The sequence below is a fragment of the Electrona antarctica genome (genome assembly GCF_951216825.1).
Source record: "Electrona antarctica genome assembly, chromosome: 13".
Classification (NCBI taxonomy): Eukaryota; Metazoa; Chordata; class Actinopteri; order Myctophiformes; family Myctophidae; genus Electrona; species Electrona antarctica.
This window is the reverse complement of record NC_136794.1, coordinates 43,870,803-43,896,924: the sequence shown is the minus strand read 5'-3', so window position 1 is coordinate 43,896,924 and position 26,122 is coordinate 43,870,803. Positions and strand designations below refer to the sequence as shown.

The 26,122-nt window shown below is 40.6% G+C and overlaps 2 long non-coding RNA genes across 2 annotated transcripts; both read left to right on the top strand.

Moving 5' to 3' along the window:
• Nucleotides 1-13,882: 13,882 nt before the first annotated feature.
• Nucleotides 13,883-15,288, top strand: LOC306935802. Its single transcript, XR_013791425.1, has 3 exons — nt 13,883-13,944; nt 14,903-14,953; nt 15,214-15,288. It is a non-coding gene; the product is annotated as an uncharacterized lncRNA (long non-coding RNA).
• Nucleotides 15,289-15,459: 171 nt separating this feature from the next.
• Nucleotides 15,460-16,068, top strand: LOC306935921. Its single transcript, XR_013791439.1, has 3 exons — nt 15,460-15,574; nt 15,808-15,873; nt 15,997-16,068. It is a non-coding gene; the product is annotated as an uncharacterized lncRNA (long non-coding RNA).
• Nucleotides 16,069-26,122: the final 10,054 nt, after the last annotated feature.

The following is a 26,122-nucleotide window of genomic DNA, read 5'->3' as shown; positions in this document are numbered from 1 at the left end:
TTGGCAACCTGGCTGAGTGGCCCTATTGTTGCACTGTCCTGTCCTGTCCTGCACTGTACTGTACTGTACTGTACTGTACTGTACTGTACTGTACTGTACTGTACTGGACTGGACTGGACTGGACTGGACTGGACTGGACTGGACTCCGCTGTACTGTAGTGTACTCCACTGTACTGTACTGTACTGTACTGTATTCCATTGTACTGTACTGTATTCCATTGTACTGTACTGTACTGTACTCCACTGTACTGTGCTGTACTCCACTATACTGTACTCAACTGTACTGTACTCAACTGTACTGTACTCAACTGTACTCCACTGTACTGTACTGCACTGTATTCTGCTGTACTGTACTGTACTGTACTGTACTGTACTGTACTGTACTGTACTATTGTTTGTTTTGCTTGTTTTTATTTCCGTCTAAAAGCAAGCATGGCAAGTGGCAATGTTTCTATATACCAAGTTGCTTGGATGTCGTAAATGTGGCAACCTAGCGGGAATAGTATACTGTACTCCTCTGTACTGTAGGCCTCTGCACTGTCCTGTCCTGTCCTGTCCTGTACTGGACTGGACTGGACTCCGCTGTACTGTACTCCACTGTACTGTACTGTACTGTATTACATTGTACTGTACTGTACTGTACTGTACTGTACTGTACTGTACTGTACTGTACTGTACTGTACTGTAATGTACTGTACTGTACTGTACTCAACTGTACTCCACTGTACTGTACTGCACTGTATTCTGCTGTACTGTACTGTACTGTACTGTACTGTACTGTACTGTACTGTACTGTACTGTACTGTACTGTACTGTACTGTACTGTACTGCAGTGTTTCCCAACCTTTTTTGTCCCAGGGCACACTTTTCATAGCCTAAAAATCTCAGGGCACACCTAGATATACGGTGTATAGGCCTATCTATATACATACATATGTGTATGTATGTGTGTGTACTGTACTCCACTGTACTGTACTGTACTGTACTGTACTGTACTGTACTGTACTGTACTGTACTGTACTGTACTGTACTGTACTGTACACTGTACTGTGCTGTACTCCACTGTACTGTACTCCACTGTACTCTACTGTACTGTACACTGTACTGTGCTGTACTCCACTGTACTGTACTCCACTGTACTCTACTGTACTGTATTCCACTGTACTGTACTGTATTCCACTGTACTGTACTCCACTGTACTGTGCTGTACTCCACTGCACTGTACTCTGCTATACTGTACTGTACTCTACTCCACTGTACTCTACTGTACTCCACTGTACTGTACTCTACTGTACTATGCTGTACTCCACTGTACTCTACTCCACTGCACTGTACTGTACTCCACTGCACTGCATTTAACTGTACTGTACTCTACTGTACTGTACTGTACTGTACTCTACTGTATTCCATTTTACTGTACTGTATTCCATTGTACTGTACTGTACTGTACTCCACTGTACTGTACTCCACTGTACTGTGCTGTACTCCACTGTACTGTACTCAACTGTACTGTACTCAACTGTACTCCACTGTACTGTACTGCACTATATTCTGCTGTACTGTACTGTACTGTACTGTACTGTACTGTACTGTACTGTACTGTACTTCCACTGTACTGCACTGTAGGTTCAAGGATATAAGAAAAAAGCTCTACAACGCCAACGTAAAAAACTGATTTAGACAACCGTCACAGCTCCTCGTCACATTTAACGGAGAGACGACAACATTCACGAGCCCCGACGAGGCCGACACTTTCTATGAAGCTGTGATGCGGCCTGCTCAGAGCTACGGCCCAGCGCCGCCGGCTGAAGATGATGTTGGTGAGCTTGCCCCCCCCCCGCTGAAGCTGGGGACGACGAACCCGCCGTGTCATCCGAGGCTGAAGACGGCGCGCAACACGCGTAATGGTGAGACTACTCCAACTCTCCAAGGGAGCTCCCTTCTACTGAGGACGTAAGGTAGACTACGTCTAGGCTATTCACTTGAACGGGGAGATATTATTTATGAAAGAGACTGTGATTATTGAATAAACCCTCATAATGAACAGAACAGCAGCACAGATCACAGGCTGGCCAGATCAGTAGGCTAATAAACGCGGACCTATAGTATATAGCCTACTACGGCCCTCAAAATAAAAGGACACAAAAGCACAATAGATAAACAACTATGCGCTGACAAAGTCTTACAAAACAGCGTGTTCCGATATTCCTAAAATGCTTTGTGCTGTACCCTCTGTCTGCCCGTCTTTTTACTATTAAATCTTATTGTATTATTCTAGACCAAATTAAGAGTGACGGGCGGTCCCAATCACTCACGCACGTGACGTGCTGGTTGAACTATTAACCGAATGAGCGGCTTGATGCGCTGTGTGTATATGGTTTAATCAGATAAAGGAATAATAACCAGACCTAGACTGGCAAACGAATTTGTACAATGGAGACGTGTTAACTTGCTTTGTTTATAAGAGACGGTCACGGCAATGCAAAATAATGATAGTTATAGACTTACACCTGTGAGAACCTCATCTCTTTCCTCGTCAATATACTTTCATTGAAGGGGGTAACAGCACTTTTTTTTTTTTTATTATCTTTTTTATTATTATTATTGTTTGCTTAATTACCCCACGACCTGTATAGGCCACACCTTGAGATACTATTTGATGGACAGTAATTGTTCACTGACTGAGCCCAATGCTTGTTTTGTTTTCTTCTTTTTTTGTAGTAGTAGTAGTTGCCTTTTTCTGTGCGCTGTATTTTCAACAAGGCTATAGCCTATACAACAAGGGTGCTGATCTACGGGCACACGACATGACGCTGTGCGCCGTGTTGTGAGCTTGTAGATCAGTTATTTAAATAATTATCTTCTCTTTATTTTAATTTTTTTGTCTAATTACCTTACACTAAAGAACGCCTTAATAATAATAACACATTTTCTGTTTGTTTATTTGACTTGCTTGTTTTTCACCTTCTCTTTTCCTCCTCTCTATCTTTCTAAACAAAAGATATTGTTACCGAAAATATTTATTTAACTAACATTAAGGTTTGTCCAACTGTTTGGCATGCATGGGGTGGGAGGGGGGAGAGGAGGGATTAAGATATAATTGGCAAATTACACATTTCTAGGGAAACTACAAAACTGCAGAAATGTGAACATATTCTGAGATAGAACAATAACCACTATGGTTTTAAATGAAATTATTATTTTTACTACCTTTTGGGACGACTATAGTGTTTATTTGATCACTTGGTTATTTATTTTGTGTTCTTACCAGTATTAAACCGCAGTGAGGGGAATAATTATGTTAATTAGGATTAGATGATAAGGAGGGTGATAATGACTACTAAAAATGAACCAGAGAACTTTCATAGTAACGATGATGGTGACATCAATAATGGTGACAACAGAGATTGTTACTATTATTAGTATTAGTTCTATACCATAATAGGTATAGAGAAACATTTCACTCATTCATCTTTCTATAGCCAGGGGTTCAACCGATTGATGGTTGCTTAACTCAAATACCTAATTTTCATTCACCTGCATCTTTGTTGATGGCATAATTCCACAATTAACAAAAAAGAAAAGGGGGAAAATCATCTAAGCATTATTATTATCTTCCTACTTTTATGATTTAATTTCCCCTTGAGATCAACTGTGCCACTTCATGTGCCCTCTTTACTATGTTGTTGTCATTGTTGTTACTCTTATCACTATTATTATTATTTTGGTTGTTTATTTATTTATTTCTCTCAGATTGACTCCCCGACTACTGTATTAATATGTTTAAATGGGTCCACTACTAAAGTTACAGTATAAGCTGACGATTAGAAGTTGAATTGTCAGAAAATGGGGCGGGATAGTATAGTATATAGGGTCCTGCATCTAGTCTTAGTTGAGAAGACAGGCTTAGGAATAGGGATGTTTTCAGTTATGTCAGGTTTAGTGTTGTTTAGTTTGTTTAAAATGTTATGTTTGTCTGGGTATATGTTTTACGTTTTTTTTGGGGGGGGGAACTTTGACCCTACACTTCACCTTGGTATATATAGCATTACCGATATGGCCTATTTTGAATATAAAACATGACTTCTCTAAGCACTTTCCTATCTTCGATCGAACCAGTTTACCCATCCTCTACCAGTCTAGCTTATGGCTAATATTTCAAACAGAGGTGTGCGAGTGGGAGGGGATACCTTGAGATTCACTTGTTGGAACACAGGGGGAATGAATGGACCAGTTAAAAGAGGACGCATTCTCTCACACTTGAAGCACCTTCAAACTGAGATAGCTTTCTTACAAGAGACACACCTGACCAAGAAAGACCATAAAAACACATTGGGTTGGTCAAATGTATCACTCCAATTTTGATTCAAAGACAAGGGGCACTGCCATTCTAATCCACAAAAAGATCCAATTTACCCCAAAAGATATTATTACTGACCCCTATGGCCGCTTTGTTATAGTCTCAGGATGTCTTTGTAACACCCCGGTACTTCTAGTTAACATATATGCGCCCAACTGGGATGACGAGGCCTTTATGAACAAGGTAATCTCTTTATTACCCGATTTGAACTCTTATCGTTTGATCCTCGGTGGCGACTTAAATTGTACAATTAACCAATCTCTCGATAGATCTAGTTCAAAGAGAAGACCCCTCACCAAAATGGCTAAAACAATATCCACATTTATGAACTTAATGGGTTGCGTTGACCCATGGCGATTCCAATTTCCAAATATTTTTTTTTCCCCTTTTTCTCTAATGCACACAAGTCCTTTACTAGGATTGATTACTTCTTTATTGATAAACTCCTCCTACCCTCAGTCAAGAATACTGAATACTCAGCAATTGTCATTTCAGACCACGCCCTCTTACTGCTTGATTTAAACTTCTCAAATTTGCATAAGCCACGTCCTCCTTGGAAGCTAAGCCCTCTACTTTTAAACGATCCCAATTTTTGCTCATTCATTTCAAATAAAATTGATGAATTTATTTTAAATAATAAATCAGACTCTGTATCTCCATCTTTATTATGGGAAACTTTGAAAGCTGTAATAAGAGGTGAAATAATATCTTATTGCTCAAAGCACAATAAATTAAAAAGACAACAACAGGTCCACCTATTGGAACGTATTACAAAACTTGACAACGAATATTCAGCTTCACCCTCACCTGAGCTTTACAAAGACAGGTTGAATGCACAAATGCAGTATAACTTACTCACTACAGAGGAAACAGAGAAACTTTTACTGCGCTCACGAGGTCTTATCTACGAACACGGAGAGAAAGCCAGTCGCTTATTAGCACACCAGCTTAAAAAGGATATTGCATCAAGAAATATTTCTCAGATTAAGACACCATCCAACGCATGCACAGTTATTCCTTCAGAGATTAATGACTAATTTAAAAACTTTTACTCTAATTTATATCTCCAGCGGACAATACAGACATGCTGAACTTTCTTGGGGATCTCCGATTTCCGACCCTTCATTCCACAAAGCGTGAATCTATAGAACAACCGCTACAGTTGAGCAAGATAGACTCTATTTCAGCAATGCAAAATGGTAAGTCCCCTGGCCCAGACGGTTACCCAATTGAATTCTATAAATGATTTTCCAACAAATTGGCTCCACTTCTACTGGACATGATTGTTGACTCTCTGGACCAGGGGTCTCTTCCACAAACACTCACAGAAGCATCAATCTCTCTCATTTTGAAACCAGACAAAGACCCATTGAACTGTAACTCATATCGCCCCATTTCGCTCCTAAACACAGATTATAAAATACTCGCAAAAACCTTAACATCACGGTTGGAGATAGTGGTACCAGACATCATTTCAACTGACCAAACAGGCTTCATCAGGGACCGCCACTCCTCCTCTAACATCCGCCGCCTCCTCAATGTCATCCACTCTCCCGCGTCCTTGGAGACCCCGGAGGTAGTGGTCTCCCTGGACGCGGAGAAGGCATTTGATAGGGTGGAGTGGGGCTACCGATTGGAGATCCTCAAGAACTTTGGCTTTGGTCCTATCTTCATATCTTTGATTTCACTCCTTTATTCCTCGCCTAAGGCTTCAGTGGTCACAAATGGGATGAAATCCCAGATGTTCACTCTCTCAAGAGGCTGTAGACAGGGCTGCCCTGCAAGCCCCCTGCTGTTCGCACTCGCAATCGAGCCCCTCTCGATTGCACTCAAATCGCCAACCTTTATACAAGGTATTCACAGATGGGGAACAGAATATAAACTTTCGCTATATGCTGATGATCTACTGCTATACCTATCTGATCCAGTTTGTAATGTCCCAAAGATCATCGAACTTCTGAACAGATTTGGCTCTTTTTCAGGCTATAAGTTACATTTTAATAAAAGTGAATGCTTCCCAGTGAACTGCCTGGCTCGTCAAATACCCAATGATTCCCTGCCCTTTCGGGTAACAGAAATTGGTTTCCGCTATCTTGGAATTCACATCTGTAAGACTACAAATTCCTTGTTTACGGATAATTTTTTACCTCTTGTTGACAAACTTAAACTGGACCTAGATAGATGGAAGATCATGAATATATCCTTGGCAGGTAGAGTGAATAGTATAAAGATGAATGTCCTACCCCGTTTCGTGTACTTGTTTCAAGCATTGCCAATATTTATACCTGTGTATTTTTTCCGTAACCTGGACAAACTCATGTTATGATTTATATGGGGAGGTAAATCTCAGAGAATTAAAAAAGAATACCTACAAAGATCCAGACCTGATGTGGGACTTGCCCTCCCCAACTTTAAGTACTATTACTGGGCTGCTAATATATCTAAGTTGGTCAGTTGGATTCACAACCCTGATTTGGACTGGTGCCAAAATGAAGCCAGTTCATGCTTGGGCACATCTCTATTGGCTCTTATTACATCCAATCTACCCATTTCCCAGAACCGCTATACCTCCAACCCTATCGTTAGGAACACCTTGAAAATATGGTCCCAATTCAGATCCTCATTCAACCTCAGAGAACTTTCTCCCTATAGCCCGATACGTAATAACCACCTGTTCACCCCTGCAATGTCAGACCCAACTTACTCTCTGTGGTCTAGATCAGGACTCGTTAGACTGGAGGATCTTTATGTCAACGGTATTTTTGCTAACTTCAGGGAACTGGCATCCAAATTCAATCTACCCAACTCTCATTTGTTTAGATACTTCCAGATCCGTCACTTCGCCCAGTCACACAATCCTTCTTTTCCTAACATCTCCTCCAAATCTGGAACTGAATCCATCTTAGATGCCCCGTTACAAGTAAAAGGCCTTTTGTCTTATATCTATAACATTATTTCTAATTTAAGGACCACCTCTCTCAATAGAACCAAATCAGGCTGGGAAGGGGAGCTGGGTGAAATCATAACGGATGAGACGTGGAGTAACGCCCTTACTCAGGTAAATAGTAGTACCTCATGTGCCAGGCTAAACTTAATCCAACTTAAAATTCTGCACCGCTCTCATTACTGCAAAGCTAAACTAGCTAGAATGTATACCAGTGTTGACGACAAGTGTGATAGATGCCACTTATCCCCAGCTAACTTAACACACATGTTCTGGTCATGCCCTCAATTAATACAATACTGGACTGCCATATTTCGATCCTTATCAGAAATGTTTAGTATACCCTTACTTCCCTGTCCTGAAGTGGCAATCTTTGGTGTACTCTCTAACAATATTAAGTGTAACAAAAAGGTTCATAACTGTATAGCCTTCCTATCATTACTCGCTCGAAGGAGAATCCTCCTAGACTGGAAATCTTCATTCCCCCCTAAATCAGACCACTGGCTGAAAGATGCCATGTTATTCCTGAATCTCGAGAAAATTAAATACGATCTACGTTGCTCTCCAGGAGGATTCGCCTCCTCCTGGGGTCCGACAATAACCTTGAGAATCTCGAGAATCTGTCAAGTCTTCCGAACACCCCATAGGCCATTTGTTATAAACCATGATGTTCCCCTCTTACTCTGCACACCAACCTCATTCCCCTCTTAACCCTTTCATTCCTTTCTTCTCCTACTTTCTTTCTTTCTTCCTATCTACTTCCAAAATAAACAGCAGTACCCCTTATCTCTTTCAGCCACTCTCTCCTACAACATCATGGAGTCCTTATCTCACTATTCACTTCTGTCTATTTCTCTCTCTTTTCTACTTCTCCTTGCTGGCTATTGCTACTATTTACTTTATAAAAAGGAAAACAAAAGAAAAAAGAAAACCTATAAGGTGAAAGGAGAAGGTGTCAAAGTTCCAAGTGGGAGGGTGGGGGGTTGTTTTCGTCTCGTTTTGTTTTGTTTTGTTTTGTTTTGTTTTGTTTTGTTTTGTTTTGTTTTGTTTTGTTTTGTTTTGTTTTGTTTTATAAAAGAAAAAAAGCATAACATATCACATGTACTGCATTTTTCCCTGTCCAAACCCCTCTACTATGCTTAATAAAAAACCTTAAAATTGTAAAAAACTGTACTGCACTGTATGCCACTGTACTGTACTCCACTGTAATCTACTGTACGCCACTGCACTGTACTCCACTGTGCTGTACTGTACTCCACTGTACTGTACACTGTACTGTGCTGTACTCCACTGTACTGTACTCCACTGTACTGTATTCCACTGTACTGTACTGTACTGTACTGTACTGTACTGTACTGTACTGTACTGTACTGTACTGTACTCCACTGTACTCTACTGTACTCTACTGTACTCTACTGTACTGTGCTCCACTGTACTCTACTCCACTGCACTCCACTGCACTGTACTCCACTGCACTGCACTCCACTGCACTGTACTCCACTGCACTGTACTGTACTGTACTGTACTGTACTGTACTGTACTGTACTGTACTGTACTGTACTGTACTGTACTGTACTGTACTGTACTCCTCTGTTCTGTTCTCTTCTGTTCTGCTCTCTTCTCTTCTGTACTGTACTGTATGGTTCGGTACCATAATGTACCGTTCTGTACTGTATTGTAGCATAGGTATTGCATTGGTAAATATGCCTTTTCCTTTAAAGCCCCTACAGACTGGAATACTTTACCAAATAATATTAGATCCATCTCATCATTCCCAGTTTTCAAAAGTGCACTGTCTTCTTACTTTAAAGTTTTATGTTCTTGCTTTCGGTAAATATGCCATTACATCACCATGTTTATTCCTTTATTTCATTATTTTATTTTGTATTACTATTATCATTATTTTATTTTATTTTTTGCACTCACTGTATAGGACATAGTATTTTTACAGTATATTATTGGATTCAATGCCGTAATGAGGTTGTAAGGTTTTCAAGGTTTGCTATGTAGTGTTTTGTCCTGTCCATGTTAGGTGTATGTAATTTGTTTTGTTTTATGTTTACATGTACAATAATGTTGTGACATGTATCTGTGTTGGGAGCCCCTCGAAAACGAGATGGTTCATCTCAAGGGGTCTTTTCCTAATAAAGAAACTTGAATCATCATACTGGACTGTACTGTATCATACTGAACTGTGCCATACTGTACTATACGGTACAGTACAATACTGTACTGTACAATACTGTGCCATACTGTACTGTTCCATACTGTACTGTGCTGTGCCTTACCATACTGTACAGTACAGTATTCCACTGTACTGTACTGCACTGTACTGTACTGTACTGTGTTCTGCCCTCTTCTCTTCTGTACTGTACTCTGTTCTGCCCTCTTCTCTTCTGTACTGTACCGTACTGTAAGGTTCGGTACCATAATGCACCGTACTGTACTGTATTGTAGCATACTGGACCGTACCGTATCATACTGAACTGTGCCATACTGTACAATACTGTCCCATACTGTACTGTTCCATACTGTACTGTGAGTTACCATACTGTACAGTACTGTACTGTACTGTATTGTAGCATACTGGACCGTACCGTATCATACTGAACTGTGCCATACTGTACAATACTGTACTGTACAATACTGTCCCATACTGTACTGTTCCATACCATACTGTACTGTACTGTACTGTTCCATACCATACTGTACTGTACTGTAGCATAATGTGCTGTACCGTGCTGCTGTGCCCTGTGTATGTGTGCGCACGTGCGTGTGTGTATGTGTGTGTGTGTGCAGTGAAAAGGGGTACTGTACTCCACTGTACTGTACTGTACTGTACACTGTACTGTGCTGTACTCCACTGTACTGTACTGCACTCCACTGTACTGTACTCTACTGTATTCCACTGTAATGTGCTGTACTCTACTGTACTGCACTCTACTGTACTCTGCTGTACTGTACTGTACTCTACTCCACTGCACTCGACTGTACTCCACTGTACTCTACTGTGCTGTACTCCACTGTACTCTACTCTACTCTACTCTACTGTACTGTACTGTACTGTACTGTACTCCTCTGTTCTGTTCTCTTCTCCTCTGTTCTGCTCTCTTCTCTTCTCCACTGTACTGTACTCCACTGTACTGTACTGTACTGTACTGTACTGTACTGTACTGTACTGTACTGTACTGTACTGTACTGTACTGTACTGTACTGTACTCCTCTGTTCTGCTCTTCTCCTCTGTTCTGCTCTCTTCTCTTCTGTACTGTACTGTACGGTTCGGTACTGTACTGTATCATACTGAACTGTGCCATACTGTACTATACGGTACTGTACAATACTGTACTGTACAATACTGTCCCATACTGTACTGTTCCATACTGTACTGTGCTGTGCTGTGCCTTACCATACTGTACAGTACTGTACTGTAGCATACTGTGCTGTACCGTGCTGCTGTGCCCTGTGTATGTGTGTGCGCATGTGCGTGTGTGTGTGTATGTGTGTGCAGTGAAAAGGGGAGGTGCCGGGGAATGAGAAAGTTGTGATGTAATTTGCATCACAGCGAAATGTTGCGCAATAACAGTGTATGTGACAAAAGTAATATTTGTACAGTAAATATGACAGTTGCGTGGATGCCAATGTAGTGCAGCTGGATTCTGGGAGTGTGCAGATTTTTTTTGCATGGAGAGATGTGTGCTAACAGTGTGGTTTGGTAGGAGAAGGAGCACGGATAAACGGCCATGTGCTTGTGTACCCCCTGTTCATTAGGGTAGAAGGATGTGAATTATAAAAAGTATAATGTGTCACTTGTGATAGGGACCAACCAATGATATGATGCAATTTGCTCACAGGCTTGTGGACACAGAGCTTTCTTTTTTTCCCTAGACATTTTTTGCCTTGAAAGTAACCAGGAAATGGGGAGAGAGATGAGGGGGAAGAAACGCGGCAAAGGCCGTCGGGATCGGGAGTCGAACCCGCGGCCCCAGGCTGGATCAGCAGCCTAGGTGCCCAGATGGTTGAGCTAACCGTCAGGCTGGCTCAGCAGCCTAGGTGTTGTACCACAAGCTCCTCACGTTCCTAGTCCCTCCCCTGCACGACGTCATAGGGCAAGGGCCGGGCATCTTCCTCATCCAGCAGCCAGCACAGGTGTGGCTGATTCCAATCAGCCCAGCTGCTCCACAATCACCATCAACAAAGGCTGCCAATATAAGCTGCTGAGAGCCATCTGGTGCCCGACGCTTGGACGTTGACTACTGTGGTTAGTGTAACCGGCAGTTTAGATTCAGTCTCTAGCGTGTTTGTCATATTGTAGATCTGCTATTTTTGCTTTAGAGAGTTTTTCTTTTTGTAGGTCTGCTGTTTTTGTTCTAACTTTGTTCCTCTGTTTTGTTCCAGGCTCCCTCCACAAACCCAGTGTTTCCCAGCTCCACCGCTCCTTCCCAAACACTCTGGATTCCCCTCATGCTCCCAACAACCCACCCCTGACGTAAAGTTTGATTTGAATTAAATGTCCTTTTGTATACTCCTGTCTCAGTGTCTTTGCCTTTTGGGGTCCATGGCACATTTGTACTACATTTGGCAACACTTTGAGCGTAACACTAGGTGCCCAGACGGTTGAGACGGGCCGATACAGAGCTTTCTGCTCTTTATCTACAGTGTATTTCCAGGTTTCTGGTCAAATAAATATTTGGCGCTTCTTTTAACATTGTAATATTAGCTACATGTGTTTGATTTCTGCAACGTGCCGTAGGCATATCTAATTAGCTCTTCGCTATATCGCACCCCTAAAGCAATTGTCCAACGCCAATCCAAATAGTTTAGCAACCGTTGCTAAGGATGGCAAAGCTTTCGTCACCTCAGCTCAGCTGTCAGGGTTATGTGTTGTTGAACACATGCATGAAAACTCCTGTCAGTAAGTTGATTGAGTTGGATACTGTTTCTCCCTGTCATTTTGTATTTCTAGTTTATTGAAATAATGTAATGCACATTTTCCCAGTGCATAGCCTCCACCAGAGCCTACACTACACACTCCATTGCATCTCTGTATGAATTTATAATTGTATTTTACCAAAGGCGCGGGTGGGCGGCCGTGTGCCCCCCTTGCCTCTGGGCCTCAACGCAGTTGCGTTGTCTGCGTCAGGGCAGTTACGAGCCTGGTATCAACCCCTAAATATATATATAATTTTTAAATGACCAGCTCAACATTATTATTATTTTCTGTGTTCACAGAAACAATGTTGGTGTGACGAAGGGGTTCGCTTAAAGGAGCGTTGTTTAGTGAGAGAGACAGAGCAGGCTATCCTCACTGATTATAAGTTAATTGTTGCTGCTAATTCAAGGACAAACCGTCACTGTTTAGAGAGCACAGATCCTGTCGCAGCCTCTTCTGAGTGCCTGCTAGACTTACCAACTACATCAGACTTGCCACTAGGCTTACCAACTACATCAGACTTGCCACTAGATTTACCAACTACATCAGACTTGCCACTAAACAGACCACTAACTATCAGTGATCAGAGTGAAAATATTGACTCACCAGGTGAGTCAGATGCACATTTTGAAAGTATAGCTGGGGATGACGGAATTGAACCTGAACATGTCTTTGACAGTGATGAGCATAATGAAGATTTCCTCATGACAAGTTTAAAATATTGGGCAACATCCTATTCAGTCTCTCTGGTTGTTATCATCTTTGCTGTCCATTTTGAAGATGTTTCACCCCACCCTTCCTAAAGATGGAAGAACATCGCTTGGAACACAACAAAAATGTGCCTACCACTAAGATTGAAGGGGGAGAATACTATCATTTTGGTTTAGTTAAAGGGGTGCTTTCACGGTTGGCATGTTTGAGTTTGCCGGCAACTCTGACAACTCTTAATTTACAGTTTAATATAGATGGTTTACCTTTATTCAAAAGTTTAAACTTCAGTTTTGGCCCATACTTGGAAGTCTCAAATGTGACTACACAAAGTCCCCATTTGTTGTTGGCATTTTTTGTGGTCTAAGCAAGCCAAAGAGTGTTTCTGAGTACCTAGAGCAGTTTGTCAAAGATCTTCAGAATGTACTGTCTAATGGCATTGTTTATAATGACAAGCAATTTGATGTATTTATTTTATTTGTGTGTGCACTCGGATTCTGATGACCACTCGAGTGGCGATGCCAAAAGAAAACGTTTTGCCAAACCACCTGATGTGGGTTTCCCAGGTATTGATGCAATGCATTTATTTTATATAGGCACTCTTGGAACTGATCACTGCTACAGTTAAACAAATTATCTGACAATGTGCCGACAAAAATTGAGCATTTTAATTTGATTGGACTCTTGCAGTTATTCTATAGTTGGACCAAAATATATACATTGTGAATAACATGACAACTAAAATATGTTGTAGGACGGACCCCAAAATCGAGCCGTAAGGCTCTAAAATCCAGCAAACCTCCAGCTGTGCGGCCACTAGGCCAAGAGCCTACAATGAATGGTATGTTGCTATGAATGTTAAAATGCCAACTAGATGACTGTTTAAACATGATTTGTAGCATCTTCAATTCTCACCCTGGCTTACCTTTTTTTAGATTATTTGGATGGTGGCATGATCTACAGCTATTTAGAAGAGTTGGAGACTCCTGATCCAAATAACAGTAAGTGAACCCATATCAGTGTTCTTGTGAGGAGCTAGCTGCATGCAACAGAATACATGTCAATTTACAATGTGTATGCATTCCAGCCCACTACAAAAATCCAAAGCCTTCACAACTTGCAAGCAATGCCACAATAATAAATGTGTAGTTGTTGATGGGTATTTTCTTAAATTATGATTTATAGTTTCATATTTTATATATTTTATATTTTATGTTATGGATCTTATTACTATGTTAAAAAAGACCTTGTAAATCTTGTATCTGGTGCACAGGACTGCCCTGTCACACAGTGATGTCATATCAATATGTGCGTGTGTATTAATTCCACTATCAGCTGTCTCCAGATTGTCATTATACCAAAAGGGAAATAAGATTGAATGGAAAACAACACGACAACAACCTTGCTCTTAAAGATGAGGATAAACATACACTCTCACCCTATGAGATAAATGGACAACAGAATCCTAATCACGGAACGTGATTAAAGTCGAAAACAGGATTCAGACCATCGGACGCCCATGACAGCCTGATGACATCTTACACTGATGGGACCTTTCAAACTATTGAAATGTGACAGCTGAATCCTAATCAATGACATGTTTTTCAGTATATATGTTTGTGCAAAATGATATGATGACATTCAGAGCACTTAGGAGAATTCTCTCTCCTCTATCCTTTACCGTTGTACACGCTCTGAATCTGAAGAAAGAAACTAAAGAAATCTGAGAAATACTTTAAGAACTTGTCTTGTGTCAAAAAATCCTTTCAGGTTTTTTACATTACCCTAAGTTCATCTTTTGGGTTTTGATGGTGTTCTCACTTTTCCAGTGAAGTCTTATAAGGTCGAGGTATTTGCTCTCTTGGCTATTTCCATAGCCTCAGCTATAAATCGAACAGTTGTACATAATGCTTTTATATTGAGCACTCTATACAACTTATTTTGCATTTCCCCTTGTAGATCTGGTTACTAGCAACTACCGGCAATCGCTAACTGATGAAGTTCATAATGGTGAGTTATCAAGCAGTCTCATAACATATTATTCTGGCATGTTTAAAATATCTGTATTGTCTCGCATTGTCTTTGATATTTGTATTAAAGTAGTATTTGGGGCAGTGCATTTTGCTTTCATCCATTTATTTTATCCCTGGGTCAGAGAAATGCATTAAATCTAGAGAAATCAGATGAATGGAAATCAAACATTTTCTCACATGGGGGGTTACAATAGCGTAATTTGCTAATAACTTTGTGTATTTCCTACTGTGTTTCAGCTGAGATGCCAGGATTTGCTACTGCCCAGTACCACCAGCTCCAGTCCCCACAACTGCATGTCCAGCAGCTGCAGGATCAAGTAGTGGTATGATACCGTACTCTTTCAGTAACAGTGTTTTGAGAGACGGATACAACTCACTTAGTGATTATGACATGTATGCTAGTTTGACTGACAATTCAGATTTTGTATTTATTTTTCAGACATCCTGGGTTATAGTTGACAACATATGCTGCCACATCAGGTTGTGTTTCTACTCCTAAACTATAGTGAAATATAACTAATTGTTTCTACAGGGATGTCGGGATACAGCTCAGGGCAATACAACAGTCCCCCTGGTCTCCCACAACGTGCACAAAATGGTATGCCATTGTATTCCTCACTATGGAACCCAATTTACTACATGCATGTAAAGTGAGCTATTTGTAGACTAATTAAATCACACTGTCATGTTTTGTGTAAATGTTGCAGCATTTGTTTCCCCCTCTAGACTTCTTTAGAGGAAACTATACCACCAGTTTGATCCAATGCAGTCAAACTACAGTGAAATATAACAATGATTTTGTTTCTGTGTTTCAATATTTTGTTTCTACAGGGATGTTGGGATACAGCTCAGGGCAGTACAACACCCCGCCTGGTGTTCCACAGCGTAGACAACATGGTATGCCATTGTATTCCTCACTATGGAACCCAATTTACTACATACAGTACATGTAAAGTGATCTATTTGTAGACAAATTAAATCACTCTGGTCATGTTTTTTTGCATTTGTTTTTCCCTCCAGACTTCAGAGGGAACAACATCATCCACCAGTATGATCCAATGCATTCTGTGCCTAATCATGGTTGCACTGGTAAGTGAACAAGACTGTCATCTAACATTTGTAGACATTTTCTGATGTGTATGTGTGACAGGTTTGATCTCTTTTCGGATGATGATCATTTGGACTTAAACTGTTATCCGTCTATAGTACTCTATTATACACACGCGTGCCTAACTACACCTAACATCAAAATGTGTGCAGTGATTAAGTTGCATGAATGTTTGTGTTTTACAGATAGAACCACACAGATGGCCAGCGATGACGGGCAGCTTATGAAAGGCAAGTCTATTGGACATGGTGTAATTCCTCATGTGTCATTTGCAGCTTATTTTTATTTCTCACTTAATGATTTTAACTCTTCTGAAGACCTTGCCATCCAGAAGATGAATTCAATGCTGAAGTACTTGCGGTGGTAAAGGATCTGTCCAGAGATGTGCAGTTCATCAAGAACGAGTTGGCTGAGGGCAACATGACACCGTGTGGGACCAGGGGACACCGGGTGGCCACCACAACCCCTATGCTCCCCTTCCAGCTGCCAATCGCCAGTGAACAAGACTTCAATGAGGCAGAATCATTACTGATGGAACAATCAGTCCGTCAAATGATGGTAATTTATTGAACTGCATTCATTTATCAAATGTAGATAATTTCAGTGTGGTCTTGTTTGTTTTTTCCTCAGGGGAAAAATGTGTTTAGTAGTAGGGGAGGCTGAGCAAAAGGACACGCACATCTATATACCTATATAGGCTGGATCAGAGTAAAGTCATACATGAAATGTGTTTAGCACTTTCTAGTCCACAAGTTCAAAACGTGTCACAGAGCATGTACGTATATCTGCTATTTATTAAACGTTTTGAAATTGTTTTATTTTTTTCAAATATACCGTTTACATATGGACAGGAGGGTTAATGTGGTTAAACATAACGACTGGCATGGACACTATGGGCTGGAATATCAGTGCATGCATAAAGTGTGTGTTAGTTGCGCTGTGTTCATAAAATAAATGTTATGCTGTTTCTAACGCAGGGCCTTAATTTTCTTCTCTCTGATTTAGATTTCTCTCCTGGCTTTGGTAGGAGGCACCAATTCAGAGAACCTGATCAGACTGATGTTGAAAACTGCTATGACCAACGCCCTGGCCAGTGCATGGGTTCAACTGGGCTGGGAAGAAAGACGAGCGTTGTTCAGAAAGCAAGAAGCCATTCAAGCACACACTACAAGGCTGCATGTTTGGTGAGCTTCTTCCCCTGCAAACTACTTCATAGGTTAAGTTTAGGTAGTGAGGCATGACTGTCTGCTGGTGATTCAGAATATAATTATGCTGTTGCAAAAACTTAAAAAAAGTGTTATGTTGGAATAAAGTGACGGGGAAAGTGCAACCTATAAGAAATGGACAACGTAATTGGTGAGCTTTAGAGGTGCATGGATACACATTGTATTGCCTAGATGGCAATTTGGGGTTTAGATCAATGGTAGAGCAGTGCTTCTCAAATGCATTCATGTTGACAACCAAATTGACCGTTATTGGCCTGTGGACCCCAATTTGAAAAGATTTGCCAAATCCTTCAAATGGCCAACTATGGTTTAATAGTTGTTGTTTTTTTGTTAAAAAAATATTTTTGTTGTTTTTGTCTAACATGTCAGTGGAATGTAAGAGGTTGGCATATTTGTTTTACTGCACTTGGATGTCGGTCGTTTGTTACTGTGGAGTCTGGACCCCCTTACCTGGTTAACTGGTCATTGATAACTGGCAGTATGATGAGACCCTCTTGAAAGAAAAATGTAAAGATTGTAGACATCTCTCAAAGCCATGGTGACAATTCCAAACCTCCCACATTGAACAGTGTGCTATCAATTGCCTTATCTGGTTATTTTAATCTCTGAAAAGGCATGGTGTCAACCTGTTATCAGTGTCACAAACTATATTTGTCACCATATCACCCCCACCTAGTTTAGAGAGTTGCTCAGGGACACGTTGCTGGCTGTCTAGTTTGACCTATGACTGTTTTCCGAAATAAAATGTAATATTAATGCCATGTTGTCATTTTTAAGTTTGTGTTCACACATTTTTGGAAATATGGTAATGTAAGAATTTTGAACCGCTAATACACCATCTGCCAACAATAGAGCGTCGCAGTCCAGCCCCTACCATCGACCATATATCCTAATTTAGATGATGGTTGAATCAACATTGATATAGTATCAGTTATGGTTGGAAACCTAACGTTGATTCAACATGTAAGTCATAGACCACTTTTTGTATAATTTCAATGTCAGGCTTCAACATGGATTCAATATTTCTGCCTAACCATATTTCAACGTTGATTCACTCATATTTTGCTATCTGAATTGAACTGATTTTAATTGGCTGCCGTCTCACTTGTTGTGAAGAAGTTCATTTGGTCCAGAGGTATGCCAAACTTCTCCGCCACTCTCCTCCTCTCCTCAAAAGGTATGCCAAACTCCTCCACCATTCTCCTCCTCCTCTCCTCCAGAGGTATGCCAAACTTCACTCTCCTCCTCACTCCCTCCGTCTCCTCTCCTTTATCGAACAGCTTCACCTCAACCTTGACCTTCTTTTCTTTATTTTTATTTTTTTCCTTGGCCATGAGGTCGATCGCTTCTGAGAGAGAGAGGGAGAGAGAGACATGATCTTCCATCACCCTTTTTCAAATCATCATGGTGTCTTATGGCTGAACGATTTCACCTGAAAAAAATGATTTTCTCAAATATGTTATTTTATTTTTTAAATGCAAACAAATGTCCCATAGCTGGTGGTGTCAGAGGCGTTGCATAGCAACCGGATCAATGTTAACAGCTGCTGTGGGGCTCAACCACTATATAGTATAGTATACGAGGGGGTACGAACATGTTTGTACGTAGTTGATAACATCCCATAGCTGGAGAGTAAGAGTATGTTCGTACTTCGCAGAGAAATAATTAACATCATCCAATTTAATTCCCTTTTTATTTTTTACATTTTGGAAAAAATACCCAATTTAACACTGAGGTTCCCACTCTTCCTGCACCATTTGCAATGTGAAATGTCACCGAATCTGTAATCCTTTTCCATTTTGCTTCTGTCTTGTCATATGGGCCATGTGAAAAATAATGATGCACCATATCTCTCTCTCTTAAACTGTGACAGCTGATGCTTTTATTGTGAGAGCAAAAGTTTCAGAACGTCTCATCCTGCATATGAGCTTGCAGATCAGCTATTTTCAGAATGCAACACGGCGTACGGCGAAGCAAAAGTTTCTGAACAAAGTTTCCTTTTTTCCGCGTGCTGAAAATAGCCAATCTATAAGCTCACAACGTGTTGCGGAGGCGAGGCGTTCTCCTATATTTATAGGGGACCGAAAAGGATCTGTATTTCTTCTTAGGAGCTGGGGGAGGGAGTAATGAACTTAGTCAGTAACTTGAGCCTAGTGTATAGTTAGGTACCTCCTTCTTATGATTCCAAATACTTACTCGCAAAATAGGATACTTACTGTATGAGATATTAACCTGTAGTATTATTATATTCTTAATGATGTACTAGCCCTGCACAAATGCTGTACTAATGTTGATCCCTTGTATTCTCTACACCTTATATGAAGGTGATATGACGTCATCCGTTTCGTGGCAACAGTATTGATAAGGTGTGAGCTTTTTTCGGTGGCACGTTATGATTAATCCAACAACAACAAGTTTACCTCAGTGTTTGGGACATGTTCTGTGTCTGCGTGGAACATGTATTTTTTATGTCCAGTGTATTTGGTATTTAGTTATAAAGACAACATAACTATAACTAAATGTATTTGGAATTAAATAAAATGTGACTTTTCAGGATTCCAAATAATAATAATAATAATAATAATAATAAAAAAAAATTAAATTCAAATATGACATTTTGCATGACGTCCAAACAGGAAATTACATTGAATGTTGCCCAACAGGCGCTCCCATCCTGTGGAGCAGTGCACTCTGTTATGATATCAATAAAGTTCCGTCCTTTTATTAAACTCCACCTATTTGATAGGACGGAGACCTCTGTTTATGCCACTGAGGGTGTTAACAGTTTTGTATTGAGTTGTCCTTGAAATTCTGCAAACTGTTAGTAAATACTTCAATCAAACTCTAAACACACAAACAAGACTTGTTTTGACTGCTGCAATGATTGTGGACAGCCTCTATAAACATGTTCTTATTTGTTGAAAAATATAATTTGGCAACAAAGTATGATTTGATTGAAATGAGTGACTGTGATGGTAACAAGACAACTCACCCTTTTTGCACCTCCAAGTGAGTTGAGGTGAGTTGTCCAGTATGAATGTGACGTGACCGATCATATTGTGTTACAATTACTATAGCAGCAATCTTTTGCAGTAATTTTGGGACAAATATAGCAGCATTTTTCCTCAAAACTATTTAAATATTATACAAAATAAATGTAAATGTGTTTATAAAAGTAGCAGCTCTGTTTACATGTGGCCTGCAGTAGGTCTAGAGGTCTACTCGACAGCATGGTCTACATCAGTGGTTCCCTAAGTGGGGTCCGGGGACCCCCAGGGGTCCTTGAGGGAGTTCCAGGGGGTCCCCAGCTAAATGATAGTTAGGAACCAAATGGACCCTTGTGGGTCTGTAACTCTGTCTGTAACAGTGATTTTATAATATAAATCAGAGATAGAAATGCTATTTAATTAAATGGGCCTAATTCAAACTGGGGGTCCTTGAAATTAAACGTGTTGAGAATCACTGCTAGAGCCGTAAAAATCTTCTCTTATGGGGGTCCCTGGCATGTCTTCAAATGGGGGTCCGCAGGCAAATAAATGTCAATTTATGGGTCCTTGACATGAAAAGGTTTGGAAACCACTGGTCTACATCATTGGTTTTCAACCCTTTTCACATAAAGGTCCATTATTTAATTATTCAGCATTTGAGCCACGGACCACCATTTGATGACATTTAGCCTCTCAGACCCATCTGAGCCACGGACCACCATTTGATGACATTTAGCCTCTCAGACCCATTTGAGCCACGGACCACCGTTTGTTGACATTTAGCCTCTCAGACCCATTTGAGCCACGGACCACCGTTTGTTGACATTTAGCCTCTCAGACCCATTTGAGCCACGGACCACCGTTTGTTGACATTTAGCCTCTCAGACCCATTTGATCCACGGACCACCATTTTATGACATTTTATGACCCAAAACTTTTATCCACAACTCCATGCTGTATTGATGTTGGTATAGCATAATGAGAGATAAACAGGCAAACGTTGATCAAAAATGTCTTCTACACCACCTGACGGGAAGGCCATCATGAGCCTAAGAGCCTTCATCAGAGGGCAGCAGGTGCCATGCCGGGCGATAAACGTCAGGGAGAGCGGCCTGCAGCCGCAGCAGGTGGATGGCATTAACCGAGGGTCCAAGGACGGCATGGAGGTCCATGTTTCCTCCTCCCATGCATCACCCCTCATGATGTCCGCCACGACCACTCCATACGTTTTTGCCAAACGGCCAAGACCCAGAGCAAGAAGTGGGGCGATGAACGTCATGGTACGTCTTTACTGTATTGACAACAAAACTCACCATGTAGGCTACCCAAAACTCACTCACTGCGTCTACAAAAGTAACGCTCCCCAAACGAGATAGCGCCCCCTGCAGCTCAATGACAGTTATCATTAAATACACTAGTAGGCCTAATAACGTTTTCACATCAAGGTCCATTATTTATTTATTCATGAATCATCTGATCCACGGACCACCATTTGATGACATTTAGCCTCTCAGACCCATTTGAGCCACGGACCACCATTTGATGACATTTAGCCTCTCAGACCCAAAACTAAAGAATAGGCTATTTTGTTGTGGAAAAGATATTTTTACCACAATTCCATGCTGTAGGCTATTGATGTTGGTACCACTTGGAGAGATGAGGCAAACGTTGATCAAAATAACATTTTATAATTGTGTAGTCTTCTTGTAAATTAACTAATGCAGATGTCATGCTGGTAGATATATATATATATATATATATATATATATATATATATATATATGAAATACTTTAACATATCTGCTTACACATGTACAGTAAAATAAAAGGTATATTTTAGTTAATTTAACCATTTTTAATATCACAATGACAATGATCCAACTGTCATTGTGTAGGCCTATGTAATGTATTTGAGGGTGTTAAATAACATTGCGATTTATTATTATTATTAACTTCTACTACACTTACACTACATCTCAGAGACAAATATTGTACTTTAACTCCACTACAATTATTTGAAAACTTTAGTTACTAGTTAATTTGTATTTTTATTACAAAACCTACAGCAATCTGGGAACCCATCTGCAAAAACAAATGGAAAATGGCAGCCCCTTGAGTCAACAGTTTGTCTCAAGAGACTAAACATACAGTAGGGAAACCACCTTAGATTTAGGCCATTTGAAAATGGCCTAAATCTACAAGTTCCCAATTGTGAACTTGTAGATCCATTTTCAAAATATGTTTTATACATTTTAAGCATTTGAAAGCGACTGTGGCTCAAGAGGTAGAGCAGGTCGTCCAATGATCCATGGGTCGGCGGTTCGAATCCCGGCTCCTCCTGGCTACATGTCGAAGTGTCCTTGGGCAAGACACTGAACCCCAAATTGCTCCTGATGTGCTGGTTGGTACCTTGCATGGCTTCCGCCGCAATCGGTGTATGAATGTGTGTGTGAATGGGTGAATGTAATGCACAATCTATGTAAAGCGCCTTGGATAAAGGCGCTATATAAATGCACCATTTACCATTTATTCTACATAGAGTACTTTCTGCTTTTGGTACTTTTAAGTGCATTTTGATACCAATACTCTTACCTAAGTAAAGTTTTATTACCATACTTTTACTTGTAACAGTATTTCTACATTGCAGTATTCATACTTTAACTTAAGAATGTTTTCCACTACTGCTCACATAGGTTTAAGCAATGTAAAGACAAAGTAAACTGTTCAAAACCCACAGCTCATCAGTTTCAGCTTGCAGCTGGTGCTTGATTACTAAACGTAATTGTGAGCTATATGACAGACTAGGGATGGGAATGATCAATTCATTGATAACCTTAGATTAACTGGTTAGTTGATAGGCGGCATTTTTATAGTTTATTTCAATCTGAGAATCTTAATTTCCCCCAATGTCTAACATAAAATACATTTTGCTGATATAAATACAAAAGGCATATTATATTCCTCAATCAAGTATTTATTTGACCATTTGAGATACAGGGCCAGTCAATGGCATCTTTGTGAGGAATAAAATGAAATGGAAAAGTGCACTGTTCACATGCTAAAGCAGAGTTTCTGTGGCTACCAAGGTGTGTGTGTGTGGGGGGGGGGGGCTTTCTTTTTAACCAGCCCACATGTGCTTTCTCGGCCATGAGCAGACAGCATTATGAGAACTACAGTTGTTCCGATAACACCCTCAAGTACTCTTACTTGGAACTGGCACGATACTCAACAAGTCTGACCCAACACTGCAGCAAATCGTCAAAAACAACCGATCTACAAGCATAAATGACAACTGACAAGTGTAGATTGGAGATCCATCTGTCTGAGGAAAACAAAAGTAAAAAGTATCAGGACAACTCCAGAAAGAACAGCAGAGATGTGTAATCATGTCGGATATGTCAATCCATGGTAATAATTAACAATGACACATGAATTAAAACATAAAACAAAATAGAGAATAAAGCATTTTGGCTCCAACGTTGTGTTCAATGACACGCATACATACATATTATACACACACATCCTTAAGACACAGGTACATTGTTTTGGCGAACCCACATTTGGGTGAAATTTCAAAGAAATAAAGCACTTTAAAAATAAAGCATATTGAATTGTATAGGTTAGAAAATACATTTACATTGCTGGGATCCCTGATTGTGTCTAACGTACAGAAGTGGAAAAACCCAAAGGTGTTTCTGTAGGCTGTCGCCAGAACCTTGAAAAAAGAGATTTCATTCACATAATATGCCTTTCAAAAATCAGACCTGTCTTTAGTGAGTGGTGCTGTACAGTACTTGTGCTGTACATACTGTACAAGCCCTCCTCCCTGGCCTGTGCGTTAGGCTGTGCAACAGTGACACTTGGTGGTGAACAAATGCTATAACACTATTTTCGTGCTCAGACACAGCCAGGGGACACAGGGACCTGTCTATAGGAGTGGTTGCACCACTCAAAACAGCCTAACCAGTAAGTGTACAGGGTACAGGGTTTGATGAGGTCAGATCAACATATTTTATGTCAGAACAGGCCAGCTCCATATATGGAGATCTAAGGTTGGCAGCGGGGGAAGTGTCTTGAGTGTACAGGCTTTGATGAGGGCCTAGGTAGGGCTGGGCCTTAATTTCCGGGCCTGTTGAGAACTCTAGTTTTCACCAGATGCACAAATAACTTTGGGGCAGGCCTATCTAAAGTTTAAATGGACAGGCATCAGTCAAAAGGGAGACATCAAAGAGGAAGGATGGATGGAGAAGGATCCATCCATCCATCCATCTTCAACCGCTTATCCGTAGTCGGGTCGTGGGGGCAACAGCTCCACCAGAGTGCTCCAGACTTCCCTCTCCAGAGCAACATTAGTGACTTCCTCCTGGGGGATTCCGAGACGTTCCAAGGCCAGTGAGTCGATGTGTTTCCTCCAACTGCGCCTTGGTCTGCCCCGGGGTCTCCTCCCAGTGGGATCAACATATGGAACCACCAGGTTCTGACATATATCCATATGCAGTACTAATATTGATGACATCAGGGATCTATATGGACTCAATTGCGACAGCAGGTCGCATTTATGACATCAAGGATCTCCATCCCTGATGTCACGAGACCTGAGCACCATACAGTTAAGTATGTAGGGGCTTTTGAGTGATACACTGACTGAATAAGTACTCTGAAAAACAATAAAATAAAAAGGTATCGGGACAAGATAAACAGCAGAATATGATTAATTGTAAACTTTGATGAAGAATCTCTTAATGATCGATTAACCCATTTAGGACAGAAAACTTATTCTACAAATGTCTTCTAAATCATGACAGTTTTCTGAAAAACCTATGTTTCTATGTCAGTGGTGCACAATCTATTTCATGTCAAGGGCCCCAAAAATTATATGAAATTGGCCCGCGACCGTGATCTGAAAATATGTTGTTCCAGGGAACCCCAGAAGCAAAGACATGAATTAAAAATGTTCGTTGTAAAGTATAACAATGCTTAAAACACCAAAAGGGGTTCCTGTCCTGAATGGGTCAAACAATAGACTAGTCTCGCTCATGTGCATTTGGGAAGTTACAAATGTACACCTCATCACCGGATTTTAAAACAATGCATTTCTGCTCTATCTGGTCTACTGAAAGTAGACACACTGGCGAAAAAAGGCATTGATTTACACGTCTGATGTGTTCTACAAAACTAGCTACAACGTGAAGCCTTTTAAAAAGTACAGCAATTTCTGTACTTCTTGCTGGTGAAGGAAATGATACTATGTCCTGAATTTCTCCATAACCACCACCACCACTCAGCTTTGCGAAAAAGTCTTTGCGTCTCTTACTGAGAGTGTACTTTTTGCTGGTATAAATCAGTCCTTTATGTACCATTCTCCTATGCACTACGACTTCATCTGGTGATGTTCTTTGTGCAGAAATTAAGGCACTTTTCTCATCAGCGGTAGTCTCTGTCACCCTGCCATTATCTAGAACAGTTGTATCATGATATTTGGTAAAACTCTTTACTCTTCTGTCGTTTGTCAATTCCAAACAAAACTCCTTAACTTGTTCACTAACTGCATACTTAGTGGTGAAGAATGGTACTGCTCTGTGCAACAGGAAATTGTTGACTATCTGAAGAGCTACACACTTAGGCTGAGCTCACACCTGTAATGCGCTTGTTGGATGAATGTTGTGTAGTGTCATGGCCGCCCCAATGCATTTCCAATGGAGGTCACATGGTTTGACACAACATTGTGTTGTTTGAGGGGGAGGGGCGCAGTCGAAACACAGCTGAAAGCCATACAACAGACCATGTGACCTCCATTGGAAATGCATTGGGGGCGGCCATGACAC